General features: G+C 48.6%; 1 protein-coding gene across 10 annotated transcripts in view; it reads right to left on the bottom strand.

Moving 5' to 3' along the window:
* Positions 1-18,132, bottom strand: part of PPFIA4 (PTPRF interacting protein alpha 4) — a 111,322-nt gene extending 93,190 nt beyond the window's left edge. For 5 of the 10 annotated variants that reach the window (XM_031937162.1, XM_031937159.1, XM_031937160.1 and 2 more), the window contains exon 1: positions 17,972-18,132. The gene's annotated coding sequence lies outside the window, so the exon portion shown is untranslated. Of the gene's footprint in view, positions 1-16,725; positions 17,174-17,971 lie in introns of those variants that run through there. The other 5 variants (XR_004229336.1, XR_004229339.1, XR_004229341.1 and 2 more) reach the window with 2 other exon arrangements.
* Between the last annotated feature and the right edge of the window lie 1,001 nt (positions 18,133-19,133).

Raw genomic sequence — 19,133 nt, 5'->3', positions numbered from 1 at the left:
CCGGGGGAGAGCTCTCTCTGGGGGCAGCATGGGGCTTAGTAAGTGGGGGGAACCATTCCGCTTTGCTTGGTAATGAGAAAGCCCTTTGCATCACCCGGCTGGCAGGGGGCCCAGAGCCAGGGAGGACCCCTGGTCTCCAGCACACTCACAACCCGAGCAGACCTCACAACAGTGGAAGGCAGGAGCTTTGCCTGCCCCGTGAGGGAAACACCCCCGACCCAGACCCACTGAGCAGCACCAGGACCCACGGGTGCCCCCTCACCGAGCAGCACCGGGAGTCGCCCTGGGGTCGGGGGCTACACGAGAGGGGTCAGGGCCTTGGCCGCTGTGCTAGGACAGGGGCTGCCAGGGACCTGAGCGATCCCAAAGAAGCGACTTGTGCCCAGGGGACAAGGGCATCGAGGAAAAGGCGGGCTTCTTCCTCCAAACCCACCCCCTGAGGCCTCCTCTCCCAGCTCTGGGTGCGCGGGCGAGTGTGCTGTCCCTGGGGCGGAGCGTGTGTCCCCAGCCTTCAGCAGGACCCCCCTCCCAGCCCGAACGTCACGGAGGCTTTGCTGGTTCCTCCTTCCTTTCCTACAGCGCTGCGGGTCCGTGCCGAGGCGTTCCTGTGCAGTGGGTGCACGCCCTTAGAACAGGCACCTTGCCCTCACCTTGTTCTATGAGGACTCCATGAGGCGCCCGGCTGTGTGCTTGGGCCACACTGTTATTTATGTATTTCCCCCTGAGGCAGTTGGGGTAAGTGATTTGTCCCGGGTCACACAGTCAGGGCGCTTTAAGTGTTTGAGGCCAGTGAGACCCCAGGCCCTCCCCCCCCACCCCCACCTCAGGGCTGGGGCCCTGCCCACTGCACCCCCAGCTGCCCCCAGGGTGGCATTTCCTGGAAGGGTCAGGAGGACAGAGGCAAGGCAGCCAGGCCTGCTCGGAGCAGGAGACCCAAGGTGCTGCACGGAAAGGGGTGACAGGCCGAGAACATGAGGAAAAAAGGCAAAGAGGAGACACACACACCCACCTACACGCACAGGTTAGGCTAGGTCCGGAGCCTGCAGAGGGGGAGGCCTGTGAGACCCCCGGCCTAGCCCCTTCGTTAGCAGGTGAGTGCCGCCCAAGGCTGCTCTGCACAGAGGGGGAGGGGGGCTGCCATCCTGCAATCCCAGACAGGAGCAGCCTCCATAACAAGCACACTCCCGGGGCCCTGCGTGCTGACATTCGCCATCCCCCCGAAACTGTCCGAGGAGGAGCCGGAGCCCTGACAAGCAGCCCAGCCTCCCGGGCAAAGCAATGGCCTCAAGCTAGAGCTCGGAACTTGCCCCTAAAGGGACCAAAGACAAGGAGGAGGGCCCCAGAGATACCAAAATATTAGTCCCCGGACTCTTCCTCGGAGCAAAGGGGTAGAAACAAGGTGCCCCCCGCCCCGGCTCCCTGAGGAATGGCCAAAGACCCTGGGGAGGCGGGGTACCGGATGCTGTATGAGTGCTGTGATGGATAAAGTTATGGGAAAAGGAAGAGCCTGCCATGCCTGCGGCCCCAGGCAACTGAGGCCGGGCGCCTGTGACTGGGGAGCCTGACCATGGCCCTGAGAAGGGCTGAGGGATTGCATTGCTGGCAGAGCGGGGAACTACGGGCCTGGGATGGAGGGTGCTCCGTCACGGTGCTTCTGCCTTACTGTTTCTCTCTCATACACGGCAGGGCAGGGGCCGGAGAGGCTGAGAGGGGAGAAAGTACACTGAAAAATTATGGGGACATGAAACCAAGGCATTAATGAAGCTTTTTTTTAAGAGAAGAAGGGATGGGAGACTAGCAATACTAACAGGCAGCAGTTTGCCCGGCTGCGGTCCCCGTCAGCCTCGGGCCCTCTGGTGGCTAGGGACAGTGAAGGCCGCTGGCTCTGGCCCTCGCTCCGGTCGCCACCAGCCCCCCGGATACGCCAGCCGCACCTCTGGGAAAGGAAGGCTGCAATCAGCCCTCCCTCTCCCACAGAGGGGCCGTGAGGACCAGAGGGGAGGGGCATGAGAACTGTGAATCATGTGCAACTATAGCGGACCAGCCCGGCCCTAACGAAAAATCGTGGCGTAGAAGAAAATGAATGCAGGAACCCAGTTTGGGGTCAATCCAAGACCCCAGCCACCAGGGTCAAGGACTCACTACTTGACAAAAACAACTGCAAAGAAGTTTGGCAGAAACCAGGTTTAGACCAACATCTCACACCGCACGCTACTGCGAGCTCACAACGAGAACATGACTTAGACATGGAGGGCAACGTCACAAGCAAAGTGGGAAAGCACGAAAAAACCAACCCGTCGGATCTACGGACGGTGAAGAACTCCTGACCAAACAAGAGATATGAATGAGACATGCACAGAAAGTAAAATGAACAACTTTAATTACATAAAAAATGAAAAGGTTCTGTCCAAACAAAACCATGCAGCTAAAATGAGAGGGAAGAAGAGCAGAGAAATCATTCTAGCAAGTTTCGCTGATAAAGTTCTCATTTCAAAAACCTCAATCAAATGTGAAAAAATTAGTCACCCTACCTCAACTGATACAAATGGTCAAGAGGTATGGACAGGCGGTTTTCAGAGTATAAAAAGAGACAAGTGTATTTTCCTCCCTTTTTTCTAAAAGTGGGGAACTCTGAGAGTGGAATATTGTATATAATGTCGTATTTAATTGCTTTGTTGATAAAAGTTGTAAACTGCTTTCCCCTTCTTATTAATGGGATGGTTATCTGGGTAGAATAAGGAATATACATAGGGAAACAAAAATGAAGTTAAAAACAAAATATAATAATTTTTAAAAGAAAATCAGGAGCTATAGAAATGTAAAGTAAGCACTAATTTTTCTAAGGGATTCTCTGCACCAATCCTCTTCTCATGCACCAACAAGCCAGAGAGGGATTTCCAGCTATGTCAACAAGGTCCCCTGGAAAAGGTACCAAGATTGGCCCGGAGGAGCCCTGTCTATGGTCCAAAAACCAGCCTAAGTGCAGATAAGATCAAAGGTCATTACTAGGAACTTGGGGTGGAGGTGATATTTTGGGGGGGGCCACAGCAAGTCATGTCACTGTCCACCGAGGCATGGAGAATTTGCCATGAGAAAGAAAAATGCACAAAGATGAACTCCCAGATTCATGTTCTCAGAGACAGTGACTGTCCATGGGCCCAGCATCCCCGGAAGGAACATCATACACGGAGGCATTACCCTCACAGGAAGCCTTCCTGGCCGTGGACAACCAGCTAGCTGGCCCTGTTCTGCGGTCCCCTCGCTACCCTGACCTCCCCCCCGGGCCCAGGGGGCACTGTCCGGACGACAGGAATGCCCAGACCCACAGAGCCAGGAGGGAGCCACCCAGCACCTCCTCAGGAGCCCTGCGTCCATCCAGCACGGGGCTTGAGCTGAAGGAGGCCTCAGGGTGGCCCCCTCATTAACAACAACGTTTACAGGGCATTCCTGCCCCCGTGGGGGGGTAAGTGAGGCGGGCAGCCCGGAGGCACATAACCAGAAGGGTCTGCCTCCCCTGAGCCGGGCCAGCCCACTTCTGGGCTTCTCCTGGCCAGGTGTGCCCCGCAGGAGGAGGGCAGCGCAGTCCCACGCACCAGGCAGACAAGAACCATCCCCCTTCACCCCTCTCCCGTTGGGGGGCAGAGGCCCCCCCCAGGGCCACGTCAGGCTGCCGGCTCCAGGCTGGCTTTAAATAACACAATTATCATCTCAACCTCGCAGAAGCCTCCCCAACTCCAGTGTGTTCTAAGTAACACTTACAGGTCCCCAATTCAGGGGCAAAAGCTGCCAGCTCCTTAAAGCAGGCAATTTGCAATGGGCTTTGCCTGTGAGGAGTGTGGGCAGACTGTGAAACCAAGGAAGGGAAATGGTGAGAGGGCAGCATGGGGGGCAGGGGAGGGCTCGGAACAAGAGGCCATGGGTGAGGCAGGTCCCACCAAGCCAGCGGGAGGGGGGGGAGGGGCAGCGCCAACCTCAGGCACAATGGCTCCTGGCCTGGCTGCTAGGGGTCCCACCCTCATAGATGGAGCCTCCCGAGTGGCCACAGGCAGAGGGCAATGCCAGTTTTAAATCCTCTGCCCTCCTCCACCACCCCAGCTCCAAAAAGTCACTCACAGTCTTCTCCTTGGCTTTCCACAAAAGTGGCAGGAGGAGCCTCCTGGAACTCATCTCCAGCTTGGGGGAAAGCCACCAAGGAGCAGCCAAGATGAAGAGCCCTTCCTGGAAAAAGATCTCTTCTTCCCTCTTCCCCTTGAGCTTCCCTAAAAGCCCTCCCTCCCTCCCTCCAATCCAGAACTGGTACAAGATGAGAAGGGGGAAGAGAATAAGCATTTATAGAGCGCCAACTATGTTCCAGGCACTGTGCTAAGCTCATCTGACTAGGAATGGGTCCCAAGATAGATGCTGGTGTGAGGGAATGATGCTAACTTGTACCATTATCCCGAGTCCTCCCATTATCCCAGAGACACATACTCTGAGGTCAGAACTCATCCATATGCAGACCAGTGGTGGGACCCAGGACCAACGCATCCCTTACACGTGAGGGAAACTGAAACAGAGAGAGGTCGACTAAGTGTCTGAAGCCAAATCTGAACTCAGCACTTCGGTGTCCAGGCCCAGCCCTCTCCCCTGAGCTACCAGCTGCCCCCTCTCTGCCTCAGCCTTTCCATCAACAAGATGCAGAGAGTAATGGGCCTGATTCAAAAGCTCACTGTGAGCGCCAAAAGAAACCAGACATTAAAAAGGTTTGAAATACAAGAAGTCCTGGACATGTTAACAAACAGACATTATTCTGCACATACTATGTACCAGTACCATCCTAAGTATGGGAGAAAACAAAAAAAGAGTAAAAGATGCTCCCAAGGAGCTCCCAGTCTAATGGAGAGACAACCTACAAACAATTATGTACAAATAAGACATATGAAGGAAAATCTGGGAACCATTATTAGAGGAAAGGCACTAGCATGGAAGGGAAAGGTTTCCTATAGAAAGAAAATTTTGGCTGGAACTTAAAGAAAACCAAGGAAGCCAGAAAGCGGTGATGAGAAGGCAAAAGCATCTTTTAGTAGTGGCCAAGAATTGGGAATTGAGGGGATGCCCATCATTTGGGGAATGACTGAACAAATGTGTATGGTGTATGAATGGGATACTAATGTGCAATTGTGCTCTAAGATGGATTTCAAAAAAGCCTAGAAAGATTCACATGAACTGATGCTAAGTGAAGTGAGCAGAAGCAGGAGAACATTGGACACAGTAAAGTAACAGCAACATTGTGCGATGACCAACTTTGATAGACTTAGCTTTTCTCCACAATACAATGATCCAAAACAATTCCAGAGGATCCTTGATTGAAAATCCTATTCATATCCAAAGAACTATGAAGTCTGAATATAAATATAAGCATAGTTTTTTCACTTTTTTTTGTTTTTTCTCTCACAATTTTTCCCTTTGGTTCTGATTCTTCCTTCACAACATAAATAATGTGGAAATATGTTTAATATGATTGTACATGTTTACTCTATATCAGATTGCTTGACATCTTGGGATGGGGGCAAATGGGAGGAAAGAAAGGAGAAAAAAATTCAGAATTAAAAATCTTACAAAAATGAATGTGGAAAACTATCTTCACGTGTAATTAGGGAAAAAAAAAAAAAAAACACTATTAAAGGGGAGGAGAAGAAGGGAAGAACATTCCAGGGAATAAAATGACTAGGCAGGACCTTTAAAGACAACTCTAGGAAGATCATCATCAATCAACCATTCCCCTGGTGAACTGTCCTGCTCTCTGGCTCCCCACCTTCCATACATTCCAAAGGGCACTACCTCAATCACTCCACCATATCCAGTCCACTTTACTAAGGATGCCTGCTCCTATGCCCCTGAATTTCCTTGATCTTATTCTACCTTTCCCTTTGATGTTCTGACCCTGCTGGCCCTTCATTGACATGCTCCCAATTTCCCTTCCCCCTACAATGACCCATCAACCACAAGTGCCCACTCTCATTAAAGTCTCTCTTTTGGGTTCAGTCATTAAGTATTTTAAAGATTACAATATGCTTTTTTTCCCACAGCAATCTGGGAAGAAAGGCAGTCTAAGTGTTATTATTCCCATTTTATGGATAAAATAAGATGAAGTGACTTTCTCAAGGCCACACAATAAGAGTCTTTCTTAGAGACAAGATAAGATTCTAATTCTAGTTTTAACTTTCTTTATCCCAGCTACCTATAGGAATTGGGAGGTAAGCTTGAGGAAGTGCAAAATAAGAAAAATAGAACTCAGTACCTGTCATAGATTGATCATTTTCCTATTAGGATGAATGAAGGTAGAGAAAGCCTTGCTTAAGTTCTTCTGAGCACCCCAAAGCAACATCTGCACTACCAAGGAACCTAGGGAATTGAGGCAATTAACATAGATTGGGTCCCAACCCAGGTTTTGATTTCAATTTGAATTCAACTGGAAACTAGCTAAGTAGCTAACAAATGCTCCCATTGACTAGAGCTTCATCCAGCACAATTCAACAAGCATTTTTTGAGTACCTAAACAGGAATGGACATTAAAAACATGAATCAAGAATAAGAAATAAAAGAAGTCAAAGACTTGTGCACCAAATAACATTATTAAAACTGACATTTTATTATATTTAAACGGACAGGAAAAGATTTATTACTGATATGGAAGTCATTCCTGAATCAGTGGACAATCAGACAAATAACTTGTTCGAGGAAAGATCAAAAAGGGCACAAAACTCGAAGAAGTAAAATGAAAAAATGATGTCACATGCAATTGAAGCAAGTCAGTCTGACCTATTCAAACAAATTTCTGATAATGAAAAATGGGCAATGGACAGTAAAAAAGACATTGACAATAATTAATATAGTTTTCATAGGTTAACCAATGTAAAATAATTTATATAACAAATCCCATGAACCTAAAACACAAAGTAACCAGCTAATACTTGAAAATCTGAGCGACAGAGAAGCCAATGGAAACACCAGTATAGAAAATACTTACTTGTAAAATTTTGAAGAGCCAACACAGCATAGTGAAGAACCAGTCTCAGAACCCGGTAGATTTGGGATCAACTCTCGTTCTGACACGTATTAGCCACATAATCTTGGACAAAGCACTTAACTTAGCCATATCACAGGCAACTTACTAAGATGAAAAGGTGCTGGTCCAAATTTACAGTCTGCTTTTCCTAAATCAATTATATCCAAGATCCCCATTGTAAAATCTTATGGAGAAGCATAGTCTATCAATCACATTTTTCAAACATAAAGACAAAACAGTCCCTACCCTTGAGGAGTTTACCTTCTACCAAAGCAGACAAGATTGCAAATATTTACATATAAATAAGATATCTGTGAAGCAGTTTGGAAGGAGGCAGACACTAGCAACTGAGAGAACTAGGAAAGGCCTCATGATGAGGAAACTCAGAGGGCAGCAGTGGAAATTTAAAAACCACTTTCAAAGATGCTCAGTGACAGACCCAACTAAGCAAATCTATCCCACGGGGATTCAAATATAACACAAGAGTAGTCAATGAGGGCCCACTGCAAAGAGTCCATGGCCCTGCCCCTCCTCATAGGTTATATGGAACAGTTGCAGTCTCTTCTCCCTGGCTTCCATCCAGCACATGGAGGCTTGGGGAGCCTACTACTGGCTGTGAGTGACTAGCAGTACCCTGGCACTCTGACTGGCCGACAGAAGGCTCAGGCGGAAGATCTCTCACTTTCTTCCTTGGCAGCTTCCCGGTGACAAGAATTTCTGAGAGCTGCCACACGTGGGGGAAGGGCAGCGTACCCCCCCCACCCCCAGACACCATGTGTTCCGAATACATCTCAGATCAATGAGTACCAAAAAAGGAAGGGCCTGGGTTGTGAGTTCTGAAATGCTAGAAGAACCGTGAGTTCCACCGGCAATCAGAGGTGGTAGGAGAGACCACCGGAGCCAAATGCAGCAGGGAAGGATTAGGTCAGCCATGAGCACAGTCGGGGAGCAGAGACACCCACCTCCTGGAAACAATGGCCCAAAGCAAAGATGGTGGGGATCCCCAAAAGGGAGGGAAGGATTCCCAGGGCCTACTCAGCCCCTAGGGACCCTCCCTGGGTTTCTCAGTAACTTTTGTGCTCCAAATTTGAGGTCATTTCCCCATGACCCACGTGCTGTGTGTGTGTGTGAAAAAGAGACAAAGACACAGAGAGAAAAGTGGATGCCAGTGTGCTTGTATTCTTGATATATCTCATCAGTAAATATCCCTTTGTAAAAGCTAATTGATATCAACTAGCTGATCAGTATTGGGGAGCAGTTGGCGGGGGCTCTTGAATAAAAGAAACTCTGGTCCCATGGGGTTATTCAAAGAACCCTGAGAGGAGAAGTGGTCAGTCATTCTGTGAGGACCTAGCCTGCTAGTCAAGTTTGGGGAGTCAGTCCAGAAGAGATGCTTCATAAGGATAAAAAATGGAAATAAATCAACAGAAGAAAAATGGAAAAGATAAATAAATGTCTTTTTATTTTTATGATAAACTGTCTTCTCCAACAAGAACAATGGATCTATCACACTTGGATTCTAACACAATAATCCCAGATGTGCTTATAGAGGAAATATAAATAGCACTAAAGAGAACAAAGCGAAAAAAAGCAGCAAATATACATAGAGGCAATTCATGCTGGAGGAGACTCAATTGTGAGGAACTGAGGAATTGCTTCACAATATATCTGAAGAAGATGCTAAATGCATGGGAAAAAAATCTCAGATCTCCTTAATACTGGGGAAAAAAAAAAAAAAAAGGAGAGAGAAATCTGTTTCCCATCTACATTAAATCTTTATGAGAATCTACAAAGACATCCTTAATGAGAATATTAGGGGGGAAAGACAGGCTTTTGTAAGTGATATTTCACAGTGAACTACAGCTATAACAATCAGAGAGGGTAGCAGAGACCACCAGGACCAAAGGCATATAATTCAAAAGATATAAGATCCCATTATGCTTACTGTTTGTTGATATTCTAAAAAAACATTTTATTTGATAGAGGAAAATGCTCCTTTACAGACTCTTTCAACAAGGTACCTCATAACAAGGCCAGAAAGCCTGAGGGTCTTCCCTCAAATTGACTTTTTTTAATTAGGTAAAAGAAGCCATTCTCTGCCTCATCTCTTACCTAGCCTTAATCCTAATTGGGTATTGATTCAATCAGACTGAGATCTCTTAAAAAGGCCAAGGTCTCCCACTGATCCAGGCCCACCTCTAGTTGTCCTGATCTACATCTTCCACTGGACTCACATGGCTCTGGAGGGGAGAATGAGGCAGGTGACCTTGCACCTTCCTCCCATAAATCCAGTTCACAGCATCACCTCCTTGATCTCATGTCCTCTTCAATAACAAAGGTCAAACAACCACCCCCTCCCATCCATACATAACAATTATGCATGATTCTTTATAAGATATGGCCCCGAGATAATCTTTTTCAGCAGCCTTCTGATCAGAAGCATTAGATATGGAATAAAGGCACTTTCCCAAGGTGTTTGCCACTGTGATGGAAGATATTCAGTAAGGACTTTAAGTTGAAGAAGGATTCTTTAAGGGTGATGGGCCTCCAGATTTTCTATGGGAAAACAACATCATGTTGATTATGTCAAACCCCCTAATACTACAGAGCCTACTGGAAAGGATCCGTGGTTTCTCAAAAGAGTTTGGCCTGACTATCCACACAAGAAAAACCAAGTGGTTAAAGAATGTCTGTTACCCAGAGGATGTCATGCAGGTGCACAACCAATGGCCCTTGACCACACCTGTATCAGTGATGCATGTATTATAATACGAACATACATATGTGCACACACAAACACAGTGAACTGAGGCTAGAGTTAAACAGGAAGAGGAATGGGCTGGAATGCCTTCACAAAATTACACAAACTCTTTTAATGACTCAACTTCTGCCAAAATAAAGACCCAGTTTTTAAGGCCAATATAGGCTTTGTCTATTTTTTGTGAAAAACATGAGATACAATGGTCTCCAAAGAATTAAAAATGAGTATCACAGAGGACAATAAAGAGGTGGGAGCAAGTGGTCAGCAAACTATAAGAAATAAGCAACTCCAGAAGAGAACCAGAGCAAAGATGTCATCAAAGAAATGCATAACCAAATGAGATGAACTGTTCCCGGACAAGCTCAAACAAGTAGTAATAGCTTGGCAATCTCTATGGTTTCCTTATGTCAGGAAAAGATGATGGAGTGAGTCTTCAGCATGTCAGCTGGAGCCCCTGTGGCAAACTTGGAGGAAGATGCAGACAGGAGGACAGACATGGATGAATTATAAACTGCATCACTGGAGAGAATAGCCAATGCAATAAGGTCTGATTAAGTGTCTGGATATGTGTCAGGCCCTGTGCTATGTTCAAGAGGTGCAAAAATCAAAAAAAAAAGGAAACATTTCCTGTCAACAAGGGGGCACACCTTCTAATTGGAAGGAATAATACTTATACAGATAGACGAAAGCTAAATAAAAAGTACTTGTAGGACTAGAACGAAGCACAATCTTCTGGAAGGCTCAGAAAGGGCCTCCTGTCAGAGATGACTCTGGAGTTAAGCTATGAATGGGGCTATGATGCTATGGAGGATGGCCTGTGCTAAGGTACAGAGGAGGGAAATGTAATATCATGTATAAGGACTACAAATGAAGTCAGTTTGGCTAGGACACAGAGTTTGAGGGAAAGTGTAGAAAGATGGGTTGGAGCCATATTATAATGAGCTTTAAATGCCAAACAAAGATGTTTCTATTTCATTCTAGAGGCAATAGGGAATCACTAAAGCTTCTTGAGTAAAAAAGTTAACTGTCTCACATCTATGTTCCAGGAATATCAGTTTATCAGCTAAAGATGGGAACAGATGGGAACAGATGGGAAAAAAGGAGAAATGAGAATCAGGGAGACCAAGTAGATTACTATTGTTGGCAGTATTATGAATCTATTACCCCAAGCCCACCTTTCCGGGCCTCAGGTGCCCTCTCTAGCTGAGAGGATTGTTGCAGAGGATCAGTTGAAGAAATTGGACGTGTATAGCCTAGAGAAGGAAGGGGGCAGGGCATAAGAAAAACTATTTTCACCTAAATGAAGGGGCTGTTGTATGGAAGCAAAAGTCTTCTGACTCTTCTCCCTCTTTCATTTCCACATCTAAGCAGTTGCCCAGTCCTGCTGATCGCAATCTAATCTAGTAAGCATTTAAGAGCCCATTTTGACACTTTTTAGACTCTCCATCTCTAGGAGCAGTGAAGGAGCCAAGTGGCCTGGAGTCAGGAAGACTCATCCAATCTGGCCTCAGACACTACCTAACCCTGCCGGCCTCCGTTTCCTCCTCTGTAAAATGAGCCAAACCCGCCACTGTCCCTGCCAAGAAAACCCCAAATGTGGTCACAAAGAGTCAGACGCACCTGAAAAACGACTGAACAACAAAATCTTGCCTGGGAGATCCTAATGATGTTCAGGCCTTCTCTCTCCAGCCCATTCCCAAGTAATCTTCCTTAAAGCCTGACCCCTGCTGCAAAATCTTCAGTCACTCCCCAGTGACTGCAGGAGAAAATAAAACACCTCACATCTGAATCAGCTTTCAAGTGCGGCCCCAAAAGGAGAGATCTGACAAAAAAGAAAATCACACCTACTGCTTGGGAGGACTACAGATGGGGAACAGGGCCTATATTTGCAGGTTTTTTTCAATGTATTTGTTCAGTTTAGTTCTTTCCCCCTCCCCTTTCCTCTTTTTCACTAAAAACATTCTTTGTTATTTGGGGTGTCCCTCTGAGAGCAGATGTGAAAGGGATTCTGGGAGAAAATCTGGTGACGAAAAAAAAACAAACCCAAAAAACAATAATAAAATTTTATTATTTATTTTAAAACGTGTTTTTAAATTCTTTGGGCAGGCTTCTTCCTCCTCCTTAAGCCGATTTACCTTGCATCTTGCTCATTAGTGTACCTGGCTCATTCCCATTACTAAACAGCAAGCTCCTTCAAGGCAGACATTATCTATTTTCTTCTTAGTAAATCTCCAATACCCATCTCCAATACAATGACTAGCTTTTTTTCTTTTCAAACTGAACCTTTGATTTGATTGGTATAGGTAAGATCTAGTGAGGAAATTTCCCTGACCAATGCTGGCAGGCATTTATAATACATAATCTTAGTGCAATAGGTTCTTAAGCTTTTGTGTAACATGAACCTCCCAGGTGAAGACTATGGGACCCTTCTTGGAATAAAGATTTTTAATGCATAAAATAAGATATTTGGGATAATAAAACCAATTATATTTAAATACAGAATGCCCTGCCTTAGAGTTGTCTGGGGTAGTAATAGGTTAAGTGACTTGCCCCAATGTGTCAGAGGGTAAATAAGTTCAGGTTTTCCTGATTCTCTATCCACTTAAGTACTGCTTCTCACAGGAAGTGCCTTACACATAACAGATGCTTAATGAATGTTAAAACTGAAAAAGAATAAAGTGAATCTGTGTTGCTTCCTCCCCCAAACCACACCTGGACTAGTGGGTAGAAGTAATAGGGAGGCCGATTTTGGCTCAAAATAAGTAAGTATGTCCTAATAACTAGAACTGTTCCAAAATGGAACAGATTATTTCATAAGGCGGTGAGCTCTATATCCCTAGATGTCTTCAAAGTGATCCTTAACAACTTAGAGGTAATATGGTAGATAAGATGACCCCCAAGGGTCCTTCCAGTGCTGCAATGCCATGATTCCAGGAAGTATTTGGGAAAGTGGACAGCACTTACACATAAAGGGCACTACTTTTATTACTTGTGCTACAAGAACAGACTTTAGAAGCTTCTCATTGTGCCCACCACAGCCTCAGTTTCCAAAAGTCAGCACATTCAACCGGGATAGCATAAGTTAATTCTTAAGAGACCATTTCTTCCAAATCTCCCCATTTTCTCCAGGGAGTGAAGAGACTGACCGAAGCCATTTGCCAGTGAGTAGTATGGTAGAGTGGAAGAAGCATGAGTTCTGGAATCAGAAGACCTGAGTTCAACTTCTGCTGATACCATCCCGGTAAACAAAAGCAAGGTTTTTAACATCCTTGAGCCTCAATTGCATCTGTAAAATGAAAAGGTGGGGAGGGGAGTAAACTAGATGGCTCACTCTGAGGGCCCTTCAAGCTCTAAATCCACAATCATGTTTTATTTTTCTCTACTGACACCCATTGCCCTCCTATAGCTCTACTCCATGGAGACTTGAGATCAGGGGGCTATCTGAGAGGTGCTATGAAAGATCCCATCTTTCCAAACCAGCCCCTACCTGACTTGTCAGAAAATCTAAAATTAATGAAACAAGAGGTATATGTAAATAAATATAGTATTAGATAAAATTCAATAAGGGCAAAAACAATTTTTTCCCTCCCCCCAAAAAAGCCTTTATTATTCATGAAAGGCCTAGGCCTTTACATAGCTTAATTGCAAAGCTGATGAGAACAGTGAATAAACTGTCGATTAAATGATGGAAAAAAGACCAAAAAGACCAAAACCACAAGGTGTGATCAGGATCAAGTTCCAATTTAATGGAATCTAATCCAATGAACATTTAAGCACCTCTAAGTGTCAGGACCTATGAAGACAAAAATAAACAATCCCTATCCTCGAGTACTTCATATTTTACAAAAAAACAAAAAACAAAACAAAAGCAGGCAGAAAGGGACAGCTTTGGATCCAGGTGGGAAATGCAAGGACTAATAAGAACAAGGGGCCCATGGCACACCAGAGTCAGAAGGCGATCTTGATCTCCAGGCACTCTTTACTTGTAACAGCCCTTCAGAATTGGAGAATACTCTATCCTTTTCTGCTCTCTCCTCCATTTATTCTTAACAGACTATAATTTTTTTTTTTTTTAGAGGACTATGGAGACTAAATGCAGATCACAACATAGTATTTTTACTTTTATTGTTGTTTGCTTGGTTTTTTTTTTTTCTCTCACTTTTTTCTCTTATTTTTCGTGTACAGCCTGATAAATGTGGAAATATGTTTAGAAGACTTGCACATGTTTAACCTATCCTGGATTATTTGCTGTCTAGGGGAGAGGGAATGTGGAAAGGGAAGAAAAAAATTTGGAACACAAGACTTTGCAAGGGTGAATATTGAAAACTATATTTGCATATATTTTGAAAAATAAAAAGCTATTTTTTTTAATTCTTCTCCTATAGGGTAAAGATGGTACCTTGGTCATCAAGGGCCTGCCTAGTCCAGAGCCAAGCACAAAGAAGTCACTCAGTCAAAGCTTGTTGAATAAAACTGAAAAAATATCTACCCTTGGTCCTCCTGGGCTGGGGAAGCATCTGAAATAACATAAAAAGTAATAGTGTCATGGCTAGACATATTTCTCTCCCTTGGAGCTATGTGTCTCAGAAGAGAAGAAATGGACTATTTGTGCAGAACAAATTTTCAGACAAAGCTGATGTGTCTATTTCTGCTTAGCTGTATTTCTTTATTATAAGAAAAAAAAAGTTTTCTGTGGAGATTAGATGACAGTGATAGGAAAAAAAAATATATATATATATATTAACAAAAAAAATTTTTAAATGTTGGAAGCCAGCAGGCTTTCTATGGCTAGGAGAAGGGAGTAGTTATCTTCAATAAGCTATGGGAGATCATAAGAAATAAATGCTCTTTCATTTCTAAAAATGATTCTGGAAATGCAGATTCTTGGGACCAGGCAAAAGAAGGGGCCCATGCTGGTACTTGACCTTTGTGTCTCTCCCTGTGTAATAAGCCGCACATCTCTCAGATGATGTGGATCCCAGTTCTAGCTCTTTTTTTTTTTTCTTTTAAGCCAGATGGTGTCTTAAAAAAAGACACCCAGATTTATACTCTGGAATGCCCAGAGTTCTGGCACACAGAACCAGATGTGTCTTGGACACCCAGGTAGGGTCCCCTACGTCCAGAAGACCCTACTCCCAAAATATATGCTCTTCAGCATTTCATAATTCTGGGAATCCAGATGCTAGCATACAGCCAGAACACGTCTTAACCAGAACCAGATAGTACCCCAAAAGGTACTCAGACAGACTTACTCTCCTTTGGCTGAAATGGGGGTGTCTACCACCAGGCTATTGTAGGCTCATTCCTCTCCCTGCAAGACCTTGGGCAAGCCACTTAACAACTTCCCTATGCTTCAGTTTCCTCATCTATCAAATGAAGAGATTAGACAAGATGATATTGAAGATCTCTTCCAATCCTTTTGTTGCTGCTTCCTTGAACCCCTCCCTCAATCACAACCCCCTAGCTTTTCCCTATATTTCCTTCCTTTACAGGGCAGCAAACCCTGCCACCTTTCCTAACCCTTATAGTAGAGAGCCTCTCTTCCAAGCTCTTTTCTAGTTTTCTTTTCATCACATGCTCACTATATCCCATTACATCTTTTTTTTTTTCTTCTATAGGGACTCATATCACTCCTAACCCACCCTCTTCTTTTAAAGTTCTCTATCTCAGTACCACTATCCTTTCAATTACTTTAATGCCTGGAATACATTTCTTCCTCATGGCAGTGTGCCAGGATCTTAACCTTTCTTGAAAGTTCATCAATCAGCTCCTACCTCTCCAGCCTCTCCAGATCTACCTCAATGCTAGTGCTCATCCTTCCTTCTCAGAATAGGACAGTATGCAGCATGGAGGTTATGGGTCAGCCCCACAGACATGCCACCTTCTCCATTAGAATGTAAGTTCCCTGAAGACTTCCTTCATTGCCTTCTCATCTATATAGAGAATGTCTGCAATGAGGCTTGTACACAGTAGGTGTTCAATAACTGTCAGAGTGACTAATGAAAGTGGTCAAGTGGAGCCAGGCAATCTGGGTTCCAATTCTGGCTTTGCTACTTACTGCTGCCTGTGTGACCTGGGGCCAGTTAATTCTGCTTTTTCGGGGCCTCCATTCCTTATTCACTAAAAGCCTCAAGGAACTTGGACCGCGTTATCTTTAGGGTCCCTTCCAGTTCTAAGTCCTGCGAGAGCCCCAATGTTTCATGCGATCCTAGAAGTCAAGCCAGGCCTCCCCTCAGAATTCGATGCTTTCTGGCTACCCACAGCACCACAGTCTGTCCAAAACCAGCGCCACCCATGTCCTCTGTGGCTAATTATAGGTCAGCGAGCTCTCGGGGCAGCAGGGGGGACAGATGGTGACTTCCTGTGGCCCTGACACACACAAACACTCCTTTCTGCCCATCCCTCCCATTCTCCCGCTGGAGGCGGGATCTTTCCAAAAGCTTTCCCTGCCCTCCCCTGATATGCCCACCCTGCCGCCCTCATCAGACCCCCCCTCACTGTCACTGCTCAAGCTTTCTGCCAGCTCCATAGGAGGGGGCCAAGCCCAAGGGACAGAGTTCGGCTAGCGCGAGCTCCAACTCCAAGCCCAGGGGGAAAGCACTTCTCCCGGGTCCCCGTCCTGTCTAGGGGTCCTCATTACCGCAATGGTTTCTCGGGCCGTTGCGTGCCCCCGTCTCCGCCGCCCTCCCAGTCCTGGGAGACGGCGCTGCGAGCGGCCCCGCTGCAGACTCGGCCACAGCCACGGGACCTGAGCCGCGCTTGGGAGCCCGGCGCGCCCCCCGCCCCGGCCCAGATCCGACGCCCCCCCCCCGGGGATGACATCATGATACTGTCTCCCAGCAGCGTCCCCGACTTCTGCCGCCCCTTCCCCTCTCCTCCTTCCATCGGCGCCCCGGAATTCTTGGCCCTTAGAAACCTTTGCACCATCCGTCTCCCGGTCCCTTCCAGATGCCGGGCAGCTGCAGGACAAAGCCCGGAAAACCTCGCGGGGGGAAACACCGCAGGCCGTCCTTCCGGCCGGGGCAGCCTCCCCGGGAACGCCGGCCGGCTACCGTGGGAGCCCCCGCAGCCCGCTCAGAGGCGGGGGCCCCTCTCTGCGCTCTCAATCCGAATGAGGGACGGCAGGTTGGATGAAAGCCCATCTCGCGGGTCAAACACACAGAAAGAGGCTCAGGCTGCAGCCCGGGCGTCCCCGGGGGTGGCCGCCCCGAGGGGCCGCCTCCAAGCCTAAGCCAGGAGCCCACCTGCGACCCCTCTCTCCTCAGCAGGGAGGGAGGGGGGAGGGGGAGAGACGGCCCGTCGCTAGGCGTCCGGCACAAGTCTTTCCCCGGAGTGACATCACCTTCTGTGGCGCTTCCTTCTCGTCCCCCGTGACCCCCACTTTTCTCCTGCCCCCCCCAGACAACCACAAATCACACTCACAATCTTCACCCCCTCGTTCCTTCCTCCCCTCCCTGCCCCCTTTGGTAAGGGAGCGCAGCCCGGAGAGGAAGCGTCCCCAACGCGCGCCCCCCAGACCCCTGCCGAGCCTCACTTCTCCGCCCGCTCAGGGCCCCCCGCGCTCCGGGACCCCGACGGGGGCTGCCCAGCGGCCCCTCCCCCCAAGCACAGCGCTGCGGAGGGAGGGCATCACTCCCCGGAAACCGCGGGGGGAGGCGGTGTGGGGGAGCAGCCTCGGGGCCCCCCGCCTCCGGACCCCCGGGGCCCTGCCCGACCGGAGAGCGGGGCTGAAGGAGCGGCTAGGGGCGCTCCCGGAAAGGAAGGGGGGCGAGGTCCACGCGGCCCCCACTCTCCGGTTCTGGCCACCGCGGGCCCTCCCGAGGGCCGCCACAGCTGGGGCCGGGCTGGGAGGGGGTCGGTCAGGGGTGGGCTAGGGAGGGGCCGCGGGGCCCCCCACCCCCTGGCAGAGGATGCATCCGCCCCCCACACACACACACACAAGGGCAAAGGCCGCGGGGCCCCGGGGGCGGTGGGAGGGGCCCAAGCCGCACCTGCCGCCCGAAGGTGAGCACGGGCTAAAAGGGAGGGGCTTCGGCCGTCGCCGGCAGCGGCGAGAGCCCGGCCAGGGGTAGGCCCGGCCGGGGGGGGGGGGGGGGGGGGGGGCGGTGGCAGTGCGGGGGAGGGGAGTGGAGGAACCCTGCCCCCCCGCGCCCGGCCCTCACCTGCCGTGGCCGCCAGCGCCGCTCGCAGACACCAGGGAGCCGCCCCCGACCGCGGGAGCCCCGCACGTCCCAAGGAGCCCAGCCCGAGCCGAATTGGCTGCAGCTTCAGCCGGTGCCCGGCCCGAGCCCCGCCCCCGCGCGTCCCCGCCTCCGAGGAGGAGCCTCTCCGCCCCGCCGCAGACCCCGCCTCGCCGCGGAGCGGCCGGCGGCCCCTGCACGTGACGAGGGTCGCGGCTCTGCTGGCGCCATCTTGACAGGACCCCCGGCCAGGGGTGGGTGTGCTCGTGGGTTTGGGGGCCGAGGACCGAGCGGCCGTTCCCGCCCTCGGCCTTGTGGTCTGGGTTTGTCTACCGCTTCCCACTCCCGCTCGGTCCCTGCCGGCCCCAACGGCGGGCGGGGGGGCTAGATCCGTTTTTGGGGAGTGGGGGCACCGGATAGGAGATGGGGCAGAAGGGGGCGCCATAGCTACTCGTCGCGGAGGCCAGCGGTGCCCCGAGGGGCACCCTTATGCCCCCTGCTACTACCCCTCCCTCCCCACCATTTGTCCCCGCCCAAGCGTGTAGCTGGGGGCGCCTGCCGAGCCCATTAACAACACCCAATGAGCACTGCTCTAAGTGTGAAGGATTTTTATATACGTGCAGCGCTGTGTACATGTCTTTATAAATATATACATAACATGTTCTATTTCAGTAGCAAATACTCGTTTATGCAGCGGGAGCACAAAAATATTTCCCAAGTCATTCCATTTTCCTGTTTTAGGAAGTGGAGGGGCTGGAGTATGACTCGAAACCCAATGAGTCATTAGACATGGCCATCTCTCTTGGGAAAACGGGGGCCCCTTACCAGGCTCTGAGAAAAGGCTGCCCGAGCCGCCCTCCCTCCAACACTGGGCAGTGGGCAGGGGAAGCTCTGTCCAAGCTTTGGGACATACGGGCCCTTTGACGGAAATGGGAAAAGTCTAAAGAGTAGTTGGGCCAATGGCACCCCAGGGGACCAGGAGCCAGCACCCAACTTCCAGAGTACTTCAGAGCTTTCCTATTCTGCAGATGAGGAACCTGGGGCTTGGAGGAGTGACTTACTCGACATCACCTAGCACTAAAGTAGCAGGGAGGACTTCAACCGATATCTTCTGATTAATCATCCCTAATTCAATGTGGTCTTA

The sequence above is a fragment of the Sarcophilus harrisii genome, chromosome 4, assembly GCF_902635505.1.
Source record: "Sarcophilus harrisii chromosome 4, mSarHar1.11, whole genome shotgun sequence".
NCBI lineage: Eukaryota > Metazoa > Chordata > Mammalia > Dasyuromorphia > Dasyuridae > Sarcophilus > Sarcophilus harrisii.
Note: the sequence above shows the minus strand (reverse complement) of the source record. Positions and strands in the feature narration are given on the sequence as shown.